The sequence below is a fragment of the Hyperolius riggenbachi genome, chromosome 2 (genome assembly GCF_040937935.1).
Source record: "Hyperolius riggenbachi isolate aHypRig1 chromosome 2, aHypRig1.pri, whole genome shotgun sequence".
Classification (NCBI taxonomy): Eukaryota; Metazoa; Chordata; class Amphibia; order Anura; family Hyperoliidae; genus Hyperolius; species Hyperolius riggenbachi.
In genome coordinates, this window is record NC_090647.1 from 548089300 (window position 1) to 548105948 (window position 16649).

General features: G+C 47.3%; 1 non-coding gene and 6 pseudogenes across 1 annotated transcript; all 7 read left to right on the forward strand.

Annotated features, from left to right (window-relative positions):
- Nucleotides 1–14794: 14794 nt before the first annotated feature.
- LOC137550771 (5S ribosomal RNA) lies at nucleotides 14795–14913 on the forward strand (annotated as a pseudogene).
- A 230-nt stretch (nucleotides 14914–15143) lies between these two features.
- On the forward strand, nucleotides 15144–15262 carry LOC137556639 (5S ribosomal RNA). Its single transcript, XR_011029280.1, has one exon. It is a non-coding gene; the product is annotated as a 5S ribosomal RNA (ribosomal RNA).
- Nucleotides 15263–15343: 81 nt separating this feature from the next.
- Nucleotides 15344–15462, forward strand: LOC137553038 (5S ribosomal RNA; annotated as a pseudogene).
- An 81-nt stretch (nucleotides 15463–15543) lies between these two features.
- Nucleotides 15544–15662, forward strand: LOC137547532 (5S ribosomal RNA; annotated as a pseudogene).
- Nucleotides 15663–15892: 230 nt separating this feature from the next.
- On the forward strand, nucleotides 15893–16011 carry LOC137557593 (5S ribosomal RNA; annotated as a pseudogene).
- Nucleotides 16012–16093: 82 nt separating this feature from the next.
- LOC137552120 (5S ribosomal RNA) lies at nucleotides 16094–16212 on the forward strand (annotated as a pseudogene).
- A 279-nt stretch (nucleotides 16213–16491) lies between these two features.
- Nucleotides 16492–16610, forward strand: LOC137558479 (5S ribosomal RNA; annotated as a pseudogene).
- The last annotated feature ends 39 nt before the right edge of the window (nucleotides 16611–16649 follow it).

Below are 16649 nucleotides of genomic sequence, written 5' to 3' on the forward strand. Positions count from 1 at the left end.
ATTTGTTAGATTTATTTCAGCCATTCTGTTATTGGCAGGGTTCTCAAACGTGACACAGTGGCCTCTGGGTGACTGGGACTAATATTCAGAAAAGTGGGTGGAGCCTACAGCAGCCAATCAAAATTCACCTTTTGATTTTCAAGGGGAATATTTACATTGCTGCCATTCATGCACTCTTAATGGCAGAGGCCTAACATCTGCTACAGTCAGTCACTGGGAGACTGGGATTTAAATTCTGAAGGGAGCGGGCCAAAAACAGCCAATCAGATTTGTTTAATTTCAATGGTAAAATGCAACTTATTGATGCCAAACACCCCAAAGCTCATAAACTTGGTCATTAAGTGACTGTATGTCAAGATTAGAAATAGTGGGTGGAGCCAAAAACAACTAACTTTTTGAATGGGAAAATGTAAACTGCAGCTTTTCTTACACTGTTAATGGCAGGGTTCTCAAACTTCACACAGTTGGTCACTGGGTGACTAGGATTAATATTCGGAAAAGTAGGTGGCGCCTACAAGAGCCAATCAAAATTCACCTATTGATTTTCAAGGGGAATATTGAAACTGCAGCCATTCTCACACTGTTAATAGCAGAGGCCTCAAACCTGCTACAGTCGGTCGTTAAGTGTTTGGGGTTCAAATTCAGTAAAGGGGCGGAGCCAAAAACAGCCAGATTTCTTTGCTGGATAAACTGCTTCCATTAGCACAATTTTGATGCCAGGAACCCAAAAGCTCACAAACTTGGTCATTGAGTAGTGACTGCGTGTCAAGGTTACAAAAAGTGGGTGGAGTTAAAAACAGATTTTTCTGGGAAATTGTATACTGCAGCCCTTCTTCACTGTTAATGGCAGGGTTCTCAAACTTAGCATAGCTGGTTACTGGGTGACTGGGATTAATATTCAGAAAAGTGGGTGGAGCCTAAAAATGCCAATCAAAAATCACATGTCACTTTTCAAGGAGAATATTAAAATTGCTGCCATTCTTGAACTGTTAATGGCACAAGCCTCAAACCTGGTACAGTCGATCATTGGGTCACTGAGGTTCAAATTCAGAAAAGGGGACAGAGCCACAAACAGTGAATCAGATTTGTTTCATTTCATGGGAAAATACAAATTATTGATGCCAAGGACCCCAAAACTCACAAACTTGGGCATTGATTAGTGACTTTGTGTCCAGGTTACAAAAAGTGGGCGGTGCCAAAAACAAATTTCACTGGGAAAGTGTAAACTGCAGCCCTTCTTACACTGTTTATTTCAGGGTTCCCAATGTTTGCCCAGATGATCACTGAGTGACTGAGATTAATATTCAGGGGAAGTGGGTGGAGCCTATAATGGCCAATCAAAATTCACCTGTTGATTTTCAAGTGGAATATTTTAATTGCTGCCATTTTTACACTGTTAATAGCATATGCCTCAAACCTGCTACAGTTGGTCATTGGGTGACTGGGGTTCAAATGCTGGAGAGGGGTGGAGCCACAAACAGCCTGATTTGTTTAATTTCTATGGGAATATACAAATTATTGATGCCAAGGACCCCAAAGCTCACAAACTTGGTCATTGAGTGTTTGTGTGTTAGGGTTAGAAAATGGGCGGAGCCAAAACCAGTCAAATACATACCCGGGCAACGCCGCGTCATCAGTGGGTGGAGACAAATACAAATTTCACTGGGAAAATGTAAACTGCATCCATTCTGTTAATGGCAGGGTTTTTAAACTTTGCACAGTTGGTCACTGGGTGACTGGGATTAATATTCAGAAAAGTGGGTGGAGCCTACAAAAGTGAATCAAACTTCACCTGTTGCTTTTCAAGGGGAATATTTAATTGCTACCATTCTTGAACTGTTAATGGCACAGGCCTCAAACCTGGTACAGTTGGTTATTGGGTGACTGGGGTTCAAATTCAGAAAAGGGGGTGGAGCCACACACAGCCAATCACATTTGTTTCATTTCAATGCAGATTATTGATACCAAAGACCGCAAAGCTCACAAACTTGGTCAGTGAGTAATTGTGTGTTAGGGTTAGAAAAAGTAGGCGGAGCCAACACCAGCCAAATACATACACGGGCAACGCCGGGCAATCAGCTAGTAATTTATATAAAGATCCTGGATCAAGGAGATGCTGATTTTCTGAGTTAGAGTTGGTGAACACCTAAAAGCGCTAGCATACTCGCAAACGCTCAGTGCTTTTGGGAGAGATTTTTCAAGGCGATTCTAGGCATGTGCCTAGCGATTTTCTATTTATAACTGGTGATTTTTGGAGCGTTTTTGTGTAGCTTTTTTTAGGGGGGTTACAGTACAACTGCTAGTGTACTGGTTGTGTCACAAAAACGCTTGGAAAATCGCTCTATTCTAGTGCTTTTTCCACTTTCCTATAGTTAACATTGAGGCTGAATCGCCTCAGAAATAAAAGGGCCCTTTTCCACAAGCGGCGATTGCAATGCTAAATCGCAAACTGCTAGTGATTTTTAAATCGCTACAGTTTGTTTTTTAACATAGGGATCGCGGTAGGTAATTACCACTACCGCAATTTGTTTTTTACTGAAGCGCGATCGCGCCTCGATTTTGCTATGCATTGCATTGCATAGCAAAAGCGTGATCGCAATCGCCAGGAAATTGCAGGGGAATTTTGGACTTTGCTGAAACGCAATCACTAGCGTTTAGCACGAAAGTTAGTGATTGCTAGTGGAAAGGGCCCTTTTCCACTAGCAATCACAAATGCCGGCGATTGTGATTTTTCATTCATTCTGTTATGCGATTGCAATTTTTCATTTGCATTGCATTATCACTCTAAAAATCGCTCCAGAAAGCGATTGTGATTTGTGATTCCCAAATCAAATCACTATAGTGGAAAATACGGTACTTATCCGTTAGCTGGGCGCATCCTCTAGGTGGCGACAAAACACCACCAGAGTTACATCTTTCCCTACTATCCATGTCGGCCTGGAGGGGGAATAGTAATTAGAGCCACCTACCGGATGCGCCCGGCTAACGGATAAGTACCGAAAATACCTCTCATGATTTCTATGATAAAGCAACAACCCTATCGATTTAAAAATCACTAGCGATTTTGCGAATCAGCTGTGTAGTGGGAAAAGGCCTAAATGCAGCAGGACCTGCATTTGGGAGAAAATTACATCGCTTTGGTGTGATCTATGGATCCATCCCATTAAGAAACATCAGCCAATCGCTTTTGAAAGCGCTGGTGTTTTAAAAAGCGCTCAGAAGTGCTTTCAAAAGCAGTAGAGTTTCGAAAAGCGCTTGGGTAATGTCTTTCTATGGGCTAGTTTGCATTAAGGTGCCAATACATCGTACAATATTTTATTTTTTTTCGATTCATTTCTTTCAATTATTCTGTTAGATCGAATATAAAGATTTTTCCAACATGTCCGATCAGATTTTTATTGGAAGAAAACAAACGGGATAGTCATTCGTTTTTCTTAATCCAAAAAAAAAAAAAGATTCTTTTTGACTTTCATTAGATCGTTTTAGTTGAATAAAAATGGAAAATGTAACGTTTTTATTGTACCATGTATGGGCATCATTACAGTGATGTGACTTTTTCCCTAGCGCAAGTCCTGCAGCATTTTGGAGGCAATTACGCCTCAATGTAAAAAATAGGAAAACTGTAAAATCAACAGAGCAAATAATAGAAGATCGCTAGGCACATGCTGGGAATTGCTACTGCAAATCGCCGCAACAATTGCTAGGCGTTTGCGATTACAATTAGCAATTTGGTGTGAACTTGCCCTAAGGCCCGTTACACACCAAAAGCGTGCAGGAGAACGGCTCCTGCACGCGTTGCGGCGTGTCGTCGGGAAACTCTGGTGCGACGCTGAGTAGCGGCGGTAGTAGTTAATTACCCCGAAGGGGAAACGGCGATTCCCGACGATAAAATGCACCGGGATGCGTCGTACCGCAACGTATCGAAACGCAGCGTCGGGTGTGAAAGGTAAAAGGAAAGTCTATGGACTTTCCTTTTACCTTGGTTAACGCAAAGTATAGACTTTGCGTTAAAACGCCAGAAGTGGGCTCTGGTGTGAACTTGCCCTAAATGCAAAATTGGATGCAATTTGGATGCAGCTTAAAACTGGTACAATCTAAATTGGCAGCAGCTGCATCGGATTGGCTCAGTTCCAAACTGCCTAAAATCATTCACATTTTGCCTCAGCTTGAAAAATTAGCATATCATTGAACATCAAGGATAGTCGCCATCACCGAAGCACGGCCATGTGATCTTTGTAAAGATACACACTAGCCAGATGTGGTAAATTATCGACATTTTCCTGATATCAATCGTTCACCACCTTGTCTCACTTGATATTCGATCAGATCTCAGGACAGATCTTATGTAAATGTATGCAGCTTGGAACTGGACCCATCAAAGGCAGAAGCATACTTTCCATTTTAATAGGTTCAGTTTCAAGCTACATTAATTTGCATATCATTTGCATTAACTCAAAACTTAGAATCTCATATGCCAAGTCTAGAGTTCGCCAGTATTAGGCCTCGTTCACATCTAAAATCGTAATCGCAAACGTTTTGTGCGGCAGTTTTTTCCCCCCCCTCCCTGTGCTCCACTTTTTGGTAAAAGCGATTTTCTAAGGGCTTTTCTAGAGCGGTTTTTAAATTCACTGCCTGACGCAAGTCAGGAGGTGAACTCTTTGACCGATTTTGCTAGCGTTTTAAGTTAATGTACACTGTAACAAAATTAAAAATAATTGAAAAGACCAATCGGACTTTAAAACGCTAATTGCTACACAAGCGCCGGCAAATTGATTACACTTTCTAAAATCGCTCCCTAAAACGCTCATGAAATCGCTTACAAACTGCTCATACAAAACGCTAGCGATTGCGATTAGCAATAGTGTTTTGTAGTGGGTTCCAGGCCTCAAGGTTGAGGCACGTACTCTATTAGATAGATAGATGCGGCGTATGCTACAACGCGGGTCGGCTAGTATAATAAAATATCTTAGGCCTAGTGCACACCAGAGCGGTTCTGCTGCGGTTTGCGATCTGCTTGCGGGTGCGGATCCGCTAGGGTAATGTATTTCAATGGGCTGGTGCACACCAGAGCGGGAGGCGTTTTGCAGAAACGCATACTCCCGGGCTGCTGCAGATTTTGGATTGCGGATGCGTTTCTGCCTCAATGTTAAGTATAGGAAAAACGCAAACCGCTCTGAAAAACGGCACTTCAGAGCGGTTTGCCAGGCGTTTTTTGTTACAGTAGCTGTTCAGTAACAGCTTTACTGTAACAATATCTGAAATCTACTACACCAAAAACGCTTCACAAAACCGCAAAATGCTAGCTGAAACGCTACAGAAAAATAAGAAAAAGCGTTTCAAAATCTGCTAGCATTTTGCGGATCTGCTATCGGTTTTTGGGGTGCACTAGGCCTTAGAGAGTGATCAACTAATTAGAGCACTTTTTTACTAGACACATTTTGTTTGAAAAATTTTATTTTTCAGGGTTGAACCATGGCTAAGGGGGAAACAACTGGATCCCAATTCCTTCTCAGGTGGTCGGCGTGTTCCCGGACTTTTCACTTGAGGGTGTAAGGGGGGTACCCATTATGACCACCTATCCCCCTCATCATTTTCCAAACCGCCATCCCCTATACCTCTTTCACTCCAATACCCCAACCCGCCCTAAAAGAGCCTACCTTGCCGTGGTGGGCCGGCTTACAATCCTATTGGCCAAAATGTTTTTTACTTTCAGCCAATTGGATTAACCAAAGTACTCTGCCACAAAAAGAACATAATAAAACATCTGAAGGGGAGAACATCTAATTAGGGCCCTTTTCCACTAAGCACATTTTGATCCATAAATCATATTGTGCCCGTTTTGCCAATAGCAACAGCCTGGCGATGAATATGTAAAATGCCTTGCTGGGTTTTAGAGCCAGGAAAAGGTCCTCCAGCACCCAAGGCTGAGACACCAAAGTGTGCCCCCCCCCCCATCCCTCCTATCCCAGCTGTCCCACACTGATTGCTATTAGAGTAAGAGGCGCCCCAGGGCCCGCACCAACACCTTAATATCCAGTTATCTGGTTTGCAGTCACTGCTATGTATCCCCTTTTCCTATGCTTCAAACACAATAGGGGAATGATAGCTGAGTGAGATGTGCACCTCCTCCTACACTGCACCCTGAGGCTGGAGCCTCTCTCGCCTCTGCCTCGGTCCTGGCGAGCGGAACTGAGGCGCTCATTAAAATTAAAGTAGGTTGCTGCGGCGGACCAGAGAATGGGTTTGTCCCAGCGCAGGCACAGGGTGGCTGCAGGGGGCTGTTTGAAGTCCCAGGGAAGTTACTCTCTTTTTTTTCATACAGTTAAGGTTCTCTTTTATTCACCCCTCCGCTGTGCACTGAATTCGGGGGCCCTCTCTTGCCACATATACAGGGCTCTCTGGCTACCTATATGGGAGACTCTAAAACAGGAAATTTGGGCGCTGCCGTTTAGATATTTAAATAGGCACCTATGTTGGCGCCCCAAAATTGTATTTTTTTTTCAGTGACTAAGGGCTGGTGCACACCGAGCGGCTTTTTCAGCGTTTCTGCAGCCGCTTGCGGCTGCGGATCCGCTTGGTCAATGTATCTCAATAGGGTGGTTCACACCAGAGCAGGAGGCGTTTTGCAGAAAAGCATACTCCTGGGGTGAGGCATTTTTTGGATTGCGGATGCGTTTCTGCCTCAATGTTAAGTATAGGAAAAACGCAAACCGCTCTGAAAAACGCCAGTTCAGAGCGGTTTTGCAGGCGTTTTTGTTACAGTAGCTGTTCAGTAACAGCTTTACTGTAACAATACATGAAATCTACTACACCAAAAACGCTTCACAAAACCGCAAAATGCTAGCTGAAACGCTACAGAAAAAGAAGAAAAAGCGTTTCAAAATCTGCTAGCATTTTGCGGATCTGCTAGCGGGTTTTGGTGTGCACCAGGCCTCAGAGCCGGGACAAGGTCCTCCAGCACCCAAGGCTGAGACACCAAAGTGCGCCCCTCCATCCCTCCCACCTCAGCCATCACACACTGATTGCTATTAGACTAAGAGGCGCCCCAGGGCCCCCAACCCTTTCAACACCCTACTCACGTTATCTGGCTTGCAGTCACTGCCATGTATCCCCTTTTCTTATTTCTTTTTGCTTCAAACACAATGGCTATCATTCATAAAGCATTTCCGCATGCGGAAATGCTTAAAACAGCTGACTTTACCGACCACTCGGCAAAGTCAGCATTCATAAAGGCTCTTTCCGCATGGAAAAATGACACTACCGAGCAGAGTGATAAATCACCGCCTTGTGCGGTGATTATCGGTACAAATGTAGCAAAATGTTCATTCATAAAGATCACCGCAAGCGGTGTGAGGTCGGGAAGTTCCGCTCCCTCTGATGTGGCGATACCAATGCAAGTGAATGGAGACACACAGACCTCCCAGGCAGCTGCAGCAGAGCGGAACACGGAGAAATGTATCAACTCGGCGGCTTCCGTGTCTCCGCAAGCCTACCGCCAGCCTAGTTCGGTGAATCTCCGCACTGCTTCCGCACATGGATACTTTTTTATGAATGCCCACCCAGAAGTCTAAAAATCCGCCAGCGGTGTTTTCCCGCACGGATTCTGTTTACCGACAGCCTGTTCATGAATGATAGCCAATAGGGGAATGATAGGTGAGTGAGTTGTGCGTCCCCTCCTATACTGCGCCCTGAGGCTGAAGCCTCTCTCTCACTCTGCCTCGGCCCGGCCCTGCAGTGACTGGTGGGGGAGGGGCATAAGGTCAAAGGAAACCTGTAATATTAAAAAAAAAAAAAAAAGTTTCATTTACCTGGGGCTTCAGCCAACCCCGTCCCTGGGAACATCCTGCGTAGGAGCAGTATGAGAAAACCTTGTACTGCGCCTGCGCAGGACGCTCCAGGTGAGGGAAACGCGAACAAGGACGTGAGCTGCCCGGGCTGCGCAGAGGCCCTGGACTTGCGATAACAAAACAGCCACAGCAAGGGACCGGAGGATCGTACAGAGATGGCGCAGGCACAGGAAGGCTGCAGGGGGGGCGGCAGAAGTCCCAGGTAAGTAAAACTTTTTTTTCGATATTAGTTTTCCTTTAAGGTTAGCTGGGGATATGCCTATAATTAAGCCACTGGGAGACTTGGGCGCAGGGTAAAGCCGAAGAGTGGCTCACCCTGCTCCTGCAAAAGTTCTGGCGGCGTTATTTACTATTCCTCCTCCAGGTCGCAATGGATAATGGGCAAAGCTGTAAATCAGCTGCCAGCTATTGCTGGCGGCCAAATTACGCTGTTTTTAAAGGGCAATTGTAGCGAGAGGGATATGGAGGATGCCAGATTTATTTCCTTAAAAACAATTCCAGTTGCCTGGCTGCCCTGCTGATCCTCTGCCTCTAATACTTTCAGCCATAGCCCCTGAACAATCATGCAGCAGATCAGGTGTTTCTGACATTTTGTCAGGTCTGACAAGTTCAGCTGCATGCTGGTTTCTGGTGTTATTCAGACACTACAGCAGCCAAATAGGTCAGCAGTGCTGTCAGGCAACTTGTATTGTTTAATATGGCAGCCTCCATATCCCTCTCACTTCAGTTGTCCCTCAAAGTAATTTGGGCGCCTTTTGACGGCACCCAAATTACTGTCTAAGCGCAGCTATAGTCGAAATTCCTATTTGGTGCCAGCTGTGCCAAAATCCCCAGTGATGTTTTTACAGCGCTCCTAGCTGGGGGAGGGAGGTGGGTGGTTAAAGCTGGCCAAGTGGGGTGGGTGGTTAAGGTTAGCCGTGGGACAGGGAAGTTAGGGATAGGCATGGACAGTGGGAGTGTTCAGTGTAAGAATAGGGTTATGTTTAGCTTTAATAAAATATTGGTGTTTATTACTGACATTTTATTATCGTCATTTTCACTGCAATAGTAGAATGTCGGTAAGGGTCTGTACACACTGGATGCGTTGCACTGCGTTTTTAAAATCACAAGGCCTTTAAAAAAAATTGTGAAAATTGTGATGACCTGTACACAGTGTTTCAATGCGTTTTTAAGAAAACGTAATCGCAGTGACCGGTGTGCTTTTTAAGCCCTGCCCTTAAAAAAAACGCATGAAAAAATGCAAATATAATTTAACAGTCATGAAACCAGCAACAGATGGCCTCAGCAAAATTGCATCACACTGTGTTTGGTGATTATCAGTGTGTACAGGCCTTAAATCTACAGATATTTTACTATATGCTTTTCTAGGTGTACCAGCAGCATTGAGGAGGGGCGAGGCAGTGACATATTGAAGGGCGGGCCAGTGTTTCGGTGCCAAGCTGTGGCTAACAAGGTGACAGCTTCTGCTGTATTGCTGGGAGATCAGGGCGGAGCTGCCCAGTCTGACAGCACTAAGGAGGGGAGGAGCAGCCACATTCTAAGGGGCAGGCCAGAGTACTCTAGACAGCCGGGCCCTGTGTATATCACATAACCCCAGCATTGCAGATAGAGGGAAAGTAACTTAGGGTGCATACACACATCCAACATTGATTGGTCAATTGCTAGCCACTTGTACCACCTCAATGTAGAGTGAGGGTGAACAGACTTTAAATACTAAGACCAGTTTGTGCAAGTAAGCCTCTCATACGACATGGCAGTGATACAATTGGCTGATGATTGGCCAATCAAAATTGAATGTGTGTACCAAGCTTGAGTATGGATAGGCATAATCACATCACTGAGTATATAACTGCATGATGCATGTACAGCAGTATATACAGTGCAGCACGCTCCCTCACCTTTCCCTGTTGCACATAATGCCTGACCTCCATCCACTAGCATGGCACAGCAATAGCAGAGGGGCATGGTCACGTGTCACTGCAGGTGCCATCCTCAGCGGTGCACGAGCTGCACACATGCGTCACAATAGCTGCTATGACGTCACCTCCATCCACTAGCATGGCACAGCAATAGCAGAGGGGCGTGGTCAGGTGTCCCTGCAGGTGCCATCCTCAGCGGTGCACGAGCTGCCCACCTGCACACGCGCGTCACAATAGCTGCTATGACGTCACCCCGGCACTCATCCTCCTCAGACGGAGCAGCGGCAACATCGGAGGCAGACGTGCGGCCTCTCTCTCTCTCTGTATCCCCGATAGCCAGGAGCTCTCAGCCACGACATTCTCCGGCAGAAGCTCCAGGAAGGAACAAGCAGTTATATCCCGGAGCTCCCCCTAGCGGCCGGTAGCAGGAATTACACAGTGAGGTAGGATGGAGGCGATAGAATAAGATTTCTTATAACAGAAATAGGTTTATGGCACCCATCCTGGGCTGATCGATTACTTAAAAAAAACTTCCTGGAATTCCTTTTGGTAGCAAATATGCATGGTCAGGGTCTTTATCCTGAGGGGGATTTTACCCTGAGCAGCGGTCATTGACCACAATGGGCTCTATTCACTAACAGGCAAAAACACCGCAAAATGTTACCGCTATATTTCCGCCAGCGGTAAACTCCGCATTTTTTCCACATTCACTAATATTTTCCGCATGTTTTCCGCATGCGGGAAAAAAGATGCGGAAACAGCCATTATTCATGCGGGAATCATGCAGTAAAAAGGTCGCATGAAAAAGTGTTTAAAAAAAAAAATTAAAAGTCCAGCAAGCACAGCCCTTAAGCCTCCAGACTTCATTAAAGTCAATGGGATGCGGAATATATCACCTACTACTTGTAGGTGATAAAAAATCGGTAATTAACGACGAAATGATGCGCCTGAACATTTTTGAGAATTGATCTTTTATTGCGGAAAATACCGACTTTTGCGGAAAGTTTTCCGCATGAATCCCGCGCTTTTACCGCACTTTTTCCGCATGCGGGAAAAACATGCGGAACATTTTGAGAATTTCAACTTGACGATATTTTGGTCGCAAACTTCCCGCATGTACTTTACCGCATGCGGGAAGTCTTTGAGAATAGAGCCCAATGTCCCCTTACAAAGCGACTCCGGGGCCCTGCAAAGCTCCGCCTCTAAATCGAACCACAGCCCCGCCCCCCACTAGTCCACGATAAGCCTCGTCTCCAATGGCCGTAAGCTCCGCCTACAGTCATATGCTTGTGTGCAGCTGGTTGCTAACCTGGGGAGGTGAGTTAAAGGGAACCTTATTAAGTAAAAAAAACCAAAAAACAAAAACAGGTTTAACTTACCTGGGGCTTCTACCAGCCCCCTGCAGCTGCCCTGTGCCCATGCTGTCACTAAGCTGCCCTCCAGTCCCCCTTAGCGATCCTCTTCCAGACTGACTGGCCACTGCACATGTGTGTCTCCTCAATAGCGCTCCCATCTATCTGCAGTAGAGATTTTTTAGTACTGCAAATTCGCAGACTGCTCCCATCCATGAGAGCGCGATTAGGAGGCGAGCGGACTAGAGGCTCTCATTAGAACGAAAGTAGGGTGCTGCGGGGCGCTGGAGGATGAGTACAGGGCAGCTGCAGGGGGCTGGTAAATGCACTTTTTTTGTCTTTCATACAGTTAAGGTTCACTTTAGTTCACCCTCTGCTGTGCTGTGTATTCGGGGCCCTCTCTTGCCACATAAACAGGGCTCTCTGGCTACCTATGTGGGAGACTCTGAAATAGGACATTTGGGCGCTGCCATAGGCAACCATTCAGATATTTAAATGGACACCTGTGTAGGTGCCCCAAAAATTCTAACCAGCCCCTAGAACCGGCCCTGGCCATACTTTCCAACTTTTTGAGATAAGAAATAGGGACATTTAAGCCACACTCCTGCCACACCCTTGATCACGCCCTAGGCACCCCCCTAGTCGCGCATACCATAAAGATTTCAAAATAAAAATATGTTATTTTATAATTTAAACCACACTGGTACTTTCTATCCTGGTTCATTTTCCTTCATATTAACATTTGAAAATAAGAAATATACATATGATTACATAGATGTATACATCAGTCATGAAAGAGGGCCAAATGAGGAAGAAAGAGGGACACGGTCCTCAAAGAGGTACTGTCCCTCCAAAACAGGGGTAGTTTGGAGCTATGAAATGCTGCAAGAGACAGCTATGTGTTGCAAGGCTGGCATACAAGTACAGTAATGCTTGAACATCTAGTTGAAGAAACCAGTGTGAAAACCTTGTATTAAAGCTGTGCTTACTATTATACAGTCTGACAGTATATGCTGTGCCTAGAATTAATCTTGTATTAATAGATATAACATATATATTACAGTATAGTATATACAGCACTGGCAATGTGTGCTTAATCGCACAGCTCCACGTCACCAGCGCAAGGCATCTACATCACCTGCGAGACGGAAACACGACCTCAGCGGACAACGGAAGCAGCGCTCGAGCGACAAAAGGCTGGAGGAGGTCGGTGTGTCTCTGCTCTACACAGCCGAGGAGGACGAGATTAGGAGCATCCCACGGAGTATCCAGGAACGGTATGTAAGCCGGCAGCATTGTGCGAGGAGCTCCCCCTTGTGGACGTTACTGGGAAAATGTCCATTGAACTTGTGTGCGGAGCTCCCCCTTGTGGCCGTACTGTGAGAATGTCCATTGAACTTGTGTGCGGAGCTCCCCCTTGTGGCCGTACTGTGAGAATGTCCATTGAACTTGTGTGCGGCGCTCCCCGTGTGGCCGTACTGTGAGAATGTTAATTTTTGCATATGTAAATACCAGGAAACAGTTACATTGGAGGGGGCTGTGAGAAAGCGTGTGTATAATCTGAGTGTGGGGAATACTGAAGTCTAAGCTGATGACAGTCTAGCTAGGTAATCACAATACAATAGGGGGTTTAATCATCAAAACAAGTTAACTGCTGGGTAGAGGCAGGGCATAATTGTAAGGCATTAGTATTTATATAGCGCCGACATGTTCCACTGCCGCCACCCCCTGTTCCAGTTTTCAACTTTAATGTGGACGAAGCCTTTGGGTACCCTCGGAGGGCCACTGAAGTACTCGGGTCTCCAGGTACTTCCAAAGATGAGCAGCTCCATACTAGAAGAACTGAAGAAGCAGCCGGCGGGATATTTGAACAAGGGCCCCTGCAGTGGAACAAGGGGACACAGAGGAACGGGAAGGCTATTAGGGATCCAGAATCTTCCCTCTTCTGAGGTGAGTATCTTACTTTTTTATGGCAGGTTACAGCTTTCCTTTTTAGGTTGGCACTCCACAATACAATATCAGCAACATCCTGTGTAAATAAACCTTCTAGCACTGTTCCTATGCTGTCCACTGACCAGTCCCATAATCCCTTGAGGGTGAAGCGAGTCATTCGATAGTAAGGCCCAACCGAACCCGGCACACACACAATATGGCCGCAAACTGTCAGCAGCTGCTGCTCATTACCCCTTGCAGTCACCTTCCACTGTCAGTCCCACAATTATTATGTAGCTCAGAAAAATATAAATTTCACTCATCTTCGGTCTGTGGATCCACACACACTGCACATTCCTCTTCACACACAGGCCCAACAGGGAGATGGAACATGATAGCTATCCTCTGATTCTTCTTAAAGGACCATTATCGCAAAACAATTTGAAAATTTAAAATGCATGTAAATACATAAATAAAAAGCACGTTTCTCCCAGAGTAAAATGAGCTATAAATTACTTTTCTACTATGTTGCTGTCACTTACAATTAGTAGCAGAAATCTGACGGAACTGACAGGATTTGGACCATTAGTCCATATCCTCATGGGGATTCTCAGCATGGCCTTTATAAAGACGCTCCCTGAAAAGGATTTTTTTATTTGGGAGAAATGTACTTCTTATTTGTATGTGTTGACATATATTTTAAATTTACAACTTTCGCAATAGTGGTCCCTTTAAAGGACAACTGGAGAGAGAGGTATATGGAGGCTGCCATGTTTATTTCCTTTTTAAGCAATACGCATGCTGGATGGGGGTGATACAGGCTGCCTATTAGTGGCATATTGTAAATGCATGCTGGGTGGGGGTGACACAGGCTGCCTATTAGTGGCATATTGTGTGTGCGCATGCTGGATGGGGGTGACACAGGCTGCCTATTAGTGGCATATTGTGTGGGCGCAGCTCGGTGGGGGTTACACAGGCTGCCTATTAGTGGCATATTGTGTGTGCGCATGCTGGGTGGGGGTGACACAGGCTGCCTATTAGTGGCATATTGTGTGCGCATGCTGGGTGGGGCTGACACAGGTTGCCTATTAGTGGCATATTGTGTGTGCGCATGCTGGGTGGGGGTGACACAGGCTGCCTATTAGTGGCATATTCTGTGTGCACATGCTGGGTGGGGGTGACACAGGCTGCCTATTAGTGGCATATTGTGTGTGCGCATGCTAGGTGGGGGTGACAAAGGCTGCCTATTAGTGGCATATTGTGTGTGCACATGCTGGGTGGGGGTGACACAGGCTGCCTATTAGTGGCATATTGTGTGGGTGCAGCTCGGTGGGGCTGACACAGGTTGCCTATTAGTGGCATATTGTGTGTGCGCATGCTGGGTGGGGGTGACACAGGCTGCCTATTAGTGGCATATTGTAAATGCATGCTGGGTGGGGGTGACAAAGGCTGCCTATTAGTGGCATATTGTGTGTGCATGCTGGGTGGGGTGACACAGGCTGCTTATTAGTGGCATATTGTGTGTACGCATTCTGGGTGGGGGTGACACAGGTTGCCTATTAGTGGCATATTGTGTGCGCATGCTGGGTGGGCGTGACAAAGACTGTCTATTAGTGGCATATTGTGTGTGCGCATGCTGGGTGGGGCCCAGGTGCTTCAGACTTTTTTGGAGGTTTGCGGTCCAATGGCTATGAGCACATGGGAAGCCTCACCCTCAAGGCGCAGGAACGGCGACTTGGACTTTGCCTGCGGCCACACTAAGCCGAAAGCGCCCGCTCTCGTTAGATTGTGGAAGCTAAGCGGCTTCAGGCCTGGTCAGTAGCTGTGTGGGAGACCGGCTGTGAACCCCAGGTGCTGCAGGCTTTTTTTTGGGTTTGCGGTCCAATGGCTATGAGCATGTGGGAAGCCTCACCTTCAAGGCGCAGCAACGGCAACTTGGATTTTGCCTGCGGCTTCAGGCCTGGTTAGTAGCTGTGTGGGAGACCGGCTGTGAACCCCAGGTGCTGCAGGCATTTCTTTGGGTTTGCAGTCCAATGGCTATGAGCACGTGGGAAGCCTCACTTTCAAGGCGCTGGAACGGCGCCTTGGATTTCGCCTGTGGCCACACTAAGCCGAAAGCGCCCGCTCTCGTCAGATCGCGGAAGCTAAGCGGCTTCAGGCCTGGTTAGTAGCTGTGTGGGAGACCGGCTGTGAACCCCAGGTGCTGCAGGCTTTTTTTTGGGTTTGCGGTGCAATGGCTATGAGCACGTGGAAAGCCTCACCCTCAAGGCGCAGCAACGGCAACTCGGATTTCGCCTGCGGCCACACTAAGCCGAAAGCGCCTGCCCTCGTTAGATCGTGGAAGCTAAGCGTCTTCAGGCCTGGTTAGTAGCTGCGTGGGAGACCGGCTGTGAACCCCAGGTGCTGCAGGCTTTTTTGGGGGTTTGCGGTCCAATGGCTATGAGCACGTGGGAAGCCTCACCTTCAAGGCGCAGGAACGGCGCCTTGGATTTTGCCTGCAGCCACACTAAGCCAAAAGCGCCCGCTCTCGTCAGATTGCGGAAGCTAAGTGGCTTCAGGCCTGGTTAGTAGCTGCGTGGGAGACCGGCTGTGAACCCCAGGTGCTGCAGGCTTTTTTTTGGGTTTGCGGTCCAATGGCTATGAGCACGTGGGAAGCCTCACCCTCAAGGCGCAGCAACGGCAACTTGGATTTTGCCTGCGGCTTCAGGCCTGGTTAGTAGCTGTGTGGGAGACCGGCTGTGAACCCCAGGTGCTGCAGGCATTTCTTTGGGTTTGCAGTCCAATGGCTATGAGCACGTGGGGAGCCTCACTTTCAAGGCGCAGGAATGGCGCCTTGGATTTCGCCTGCGGCCACACTAAGCCGAAAGCGCCCGCTCTCGTCAGATCGCGGAAGCTAAGCGGCTTCAGGCCTGGTTAGTAGCTGCGTGGGAGACTGGCTGTGAACCCCAGGTGCTGCAGGCTCTTTTTGGGGGTTTGCGGTCCAATGGCTATGAGCACGTGGGAAGCCTCACTTTCAAGGCGCAGGAACGGCGCCTTGGATTTCGCCTGTGGCCACACAAAGTCGAAAGTGCCCGCTCTCGTCAGATCGCGGAAGCTAAGCGGCTCCAGGCCTGGTTAGTAGCTGCGTGGGAGACCGGCTGTGAACCCCAGGTGTTGCAGGCTTGTTTTTGGGTTTGCGGTCCAATGGCTATGAGCACGTGGGAAGCCTCACCCTCAAGGCGCAGGAACGGCGACTTGGATTTTGCCTGCGGCCACACTAAGCTGAAAGCGCACGCTCTCGTTATTGTGGAAGCTAAGCGTCTTCAGGCCTGGTTAGTAGCTGTGTGGGAGACCGGCTGTGAACCCCAGGTGCTGCAGGCATTTCTTTGGGTTTGCAGTCCAATGGCTATGAGCACGTGGGAAGCCTCACTTTCAAAGCGCTGGAACGGCGCCTTGGATTTCGCCTGTGGCCACACTAAGCCGAAAGCGCCTGCTCTCGTCAGATCGCGGAAGCTAAGCGGCTTCAGGCCTGGTTAGTAGCTGCGTGGGAGACCGGCTGTGAACCCCAGGTGCTGCAGGCTTTTTTTTTGGGTTTGCGGTCCAATGGCTATGAGCACGTG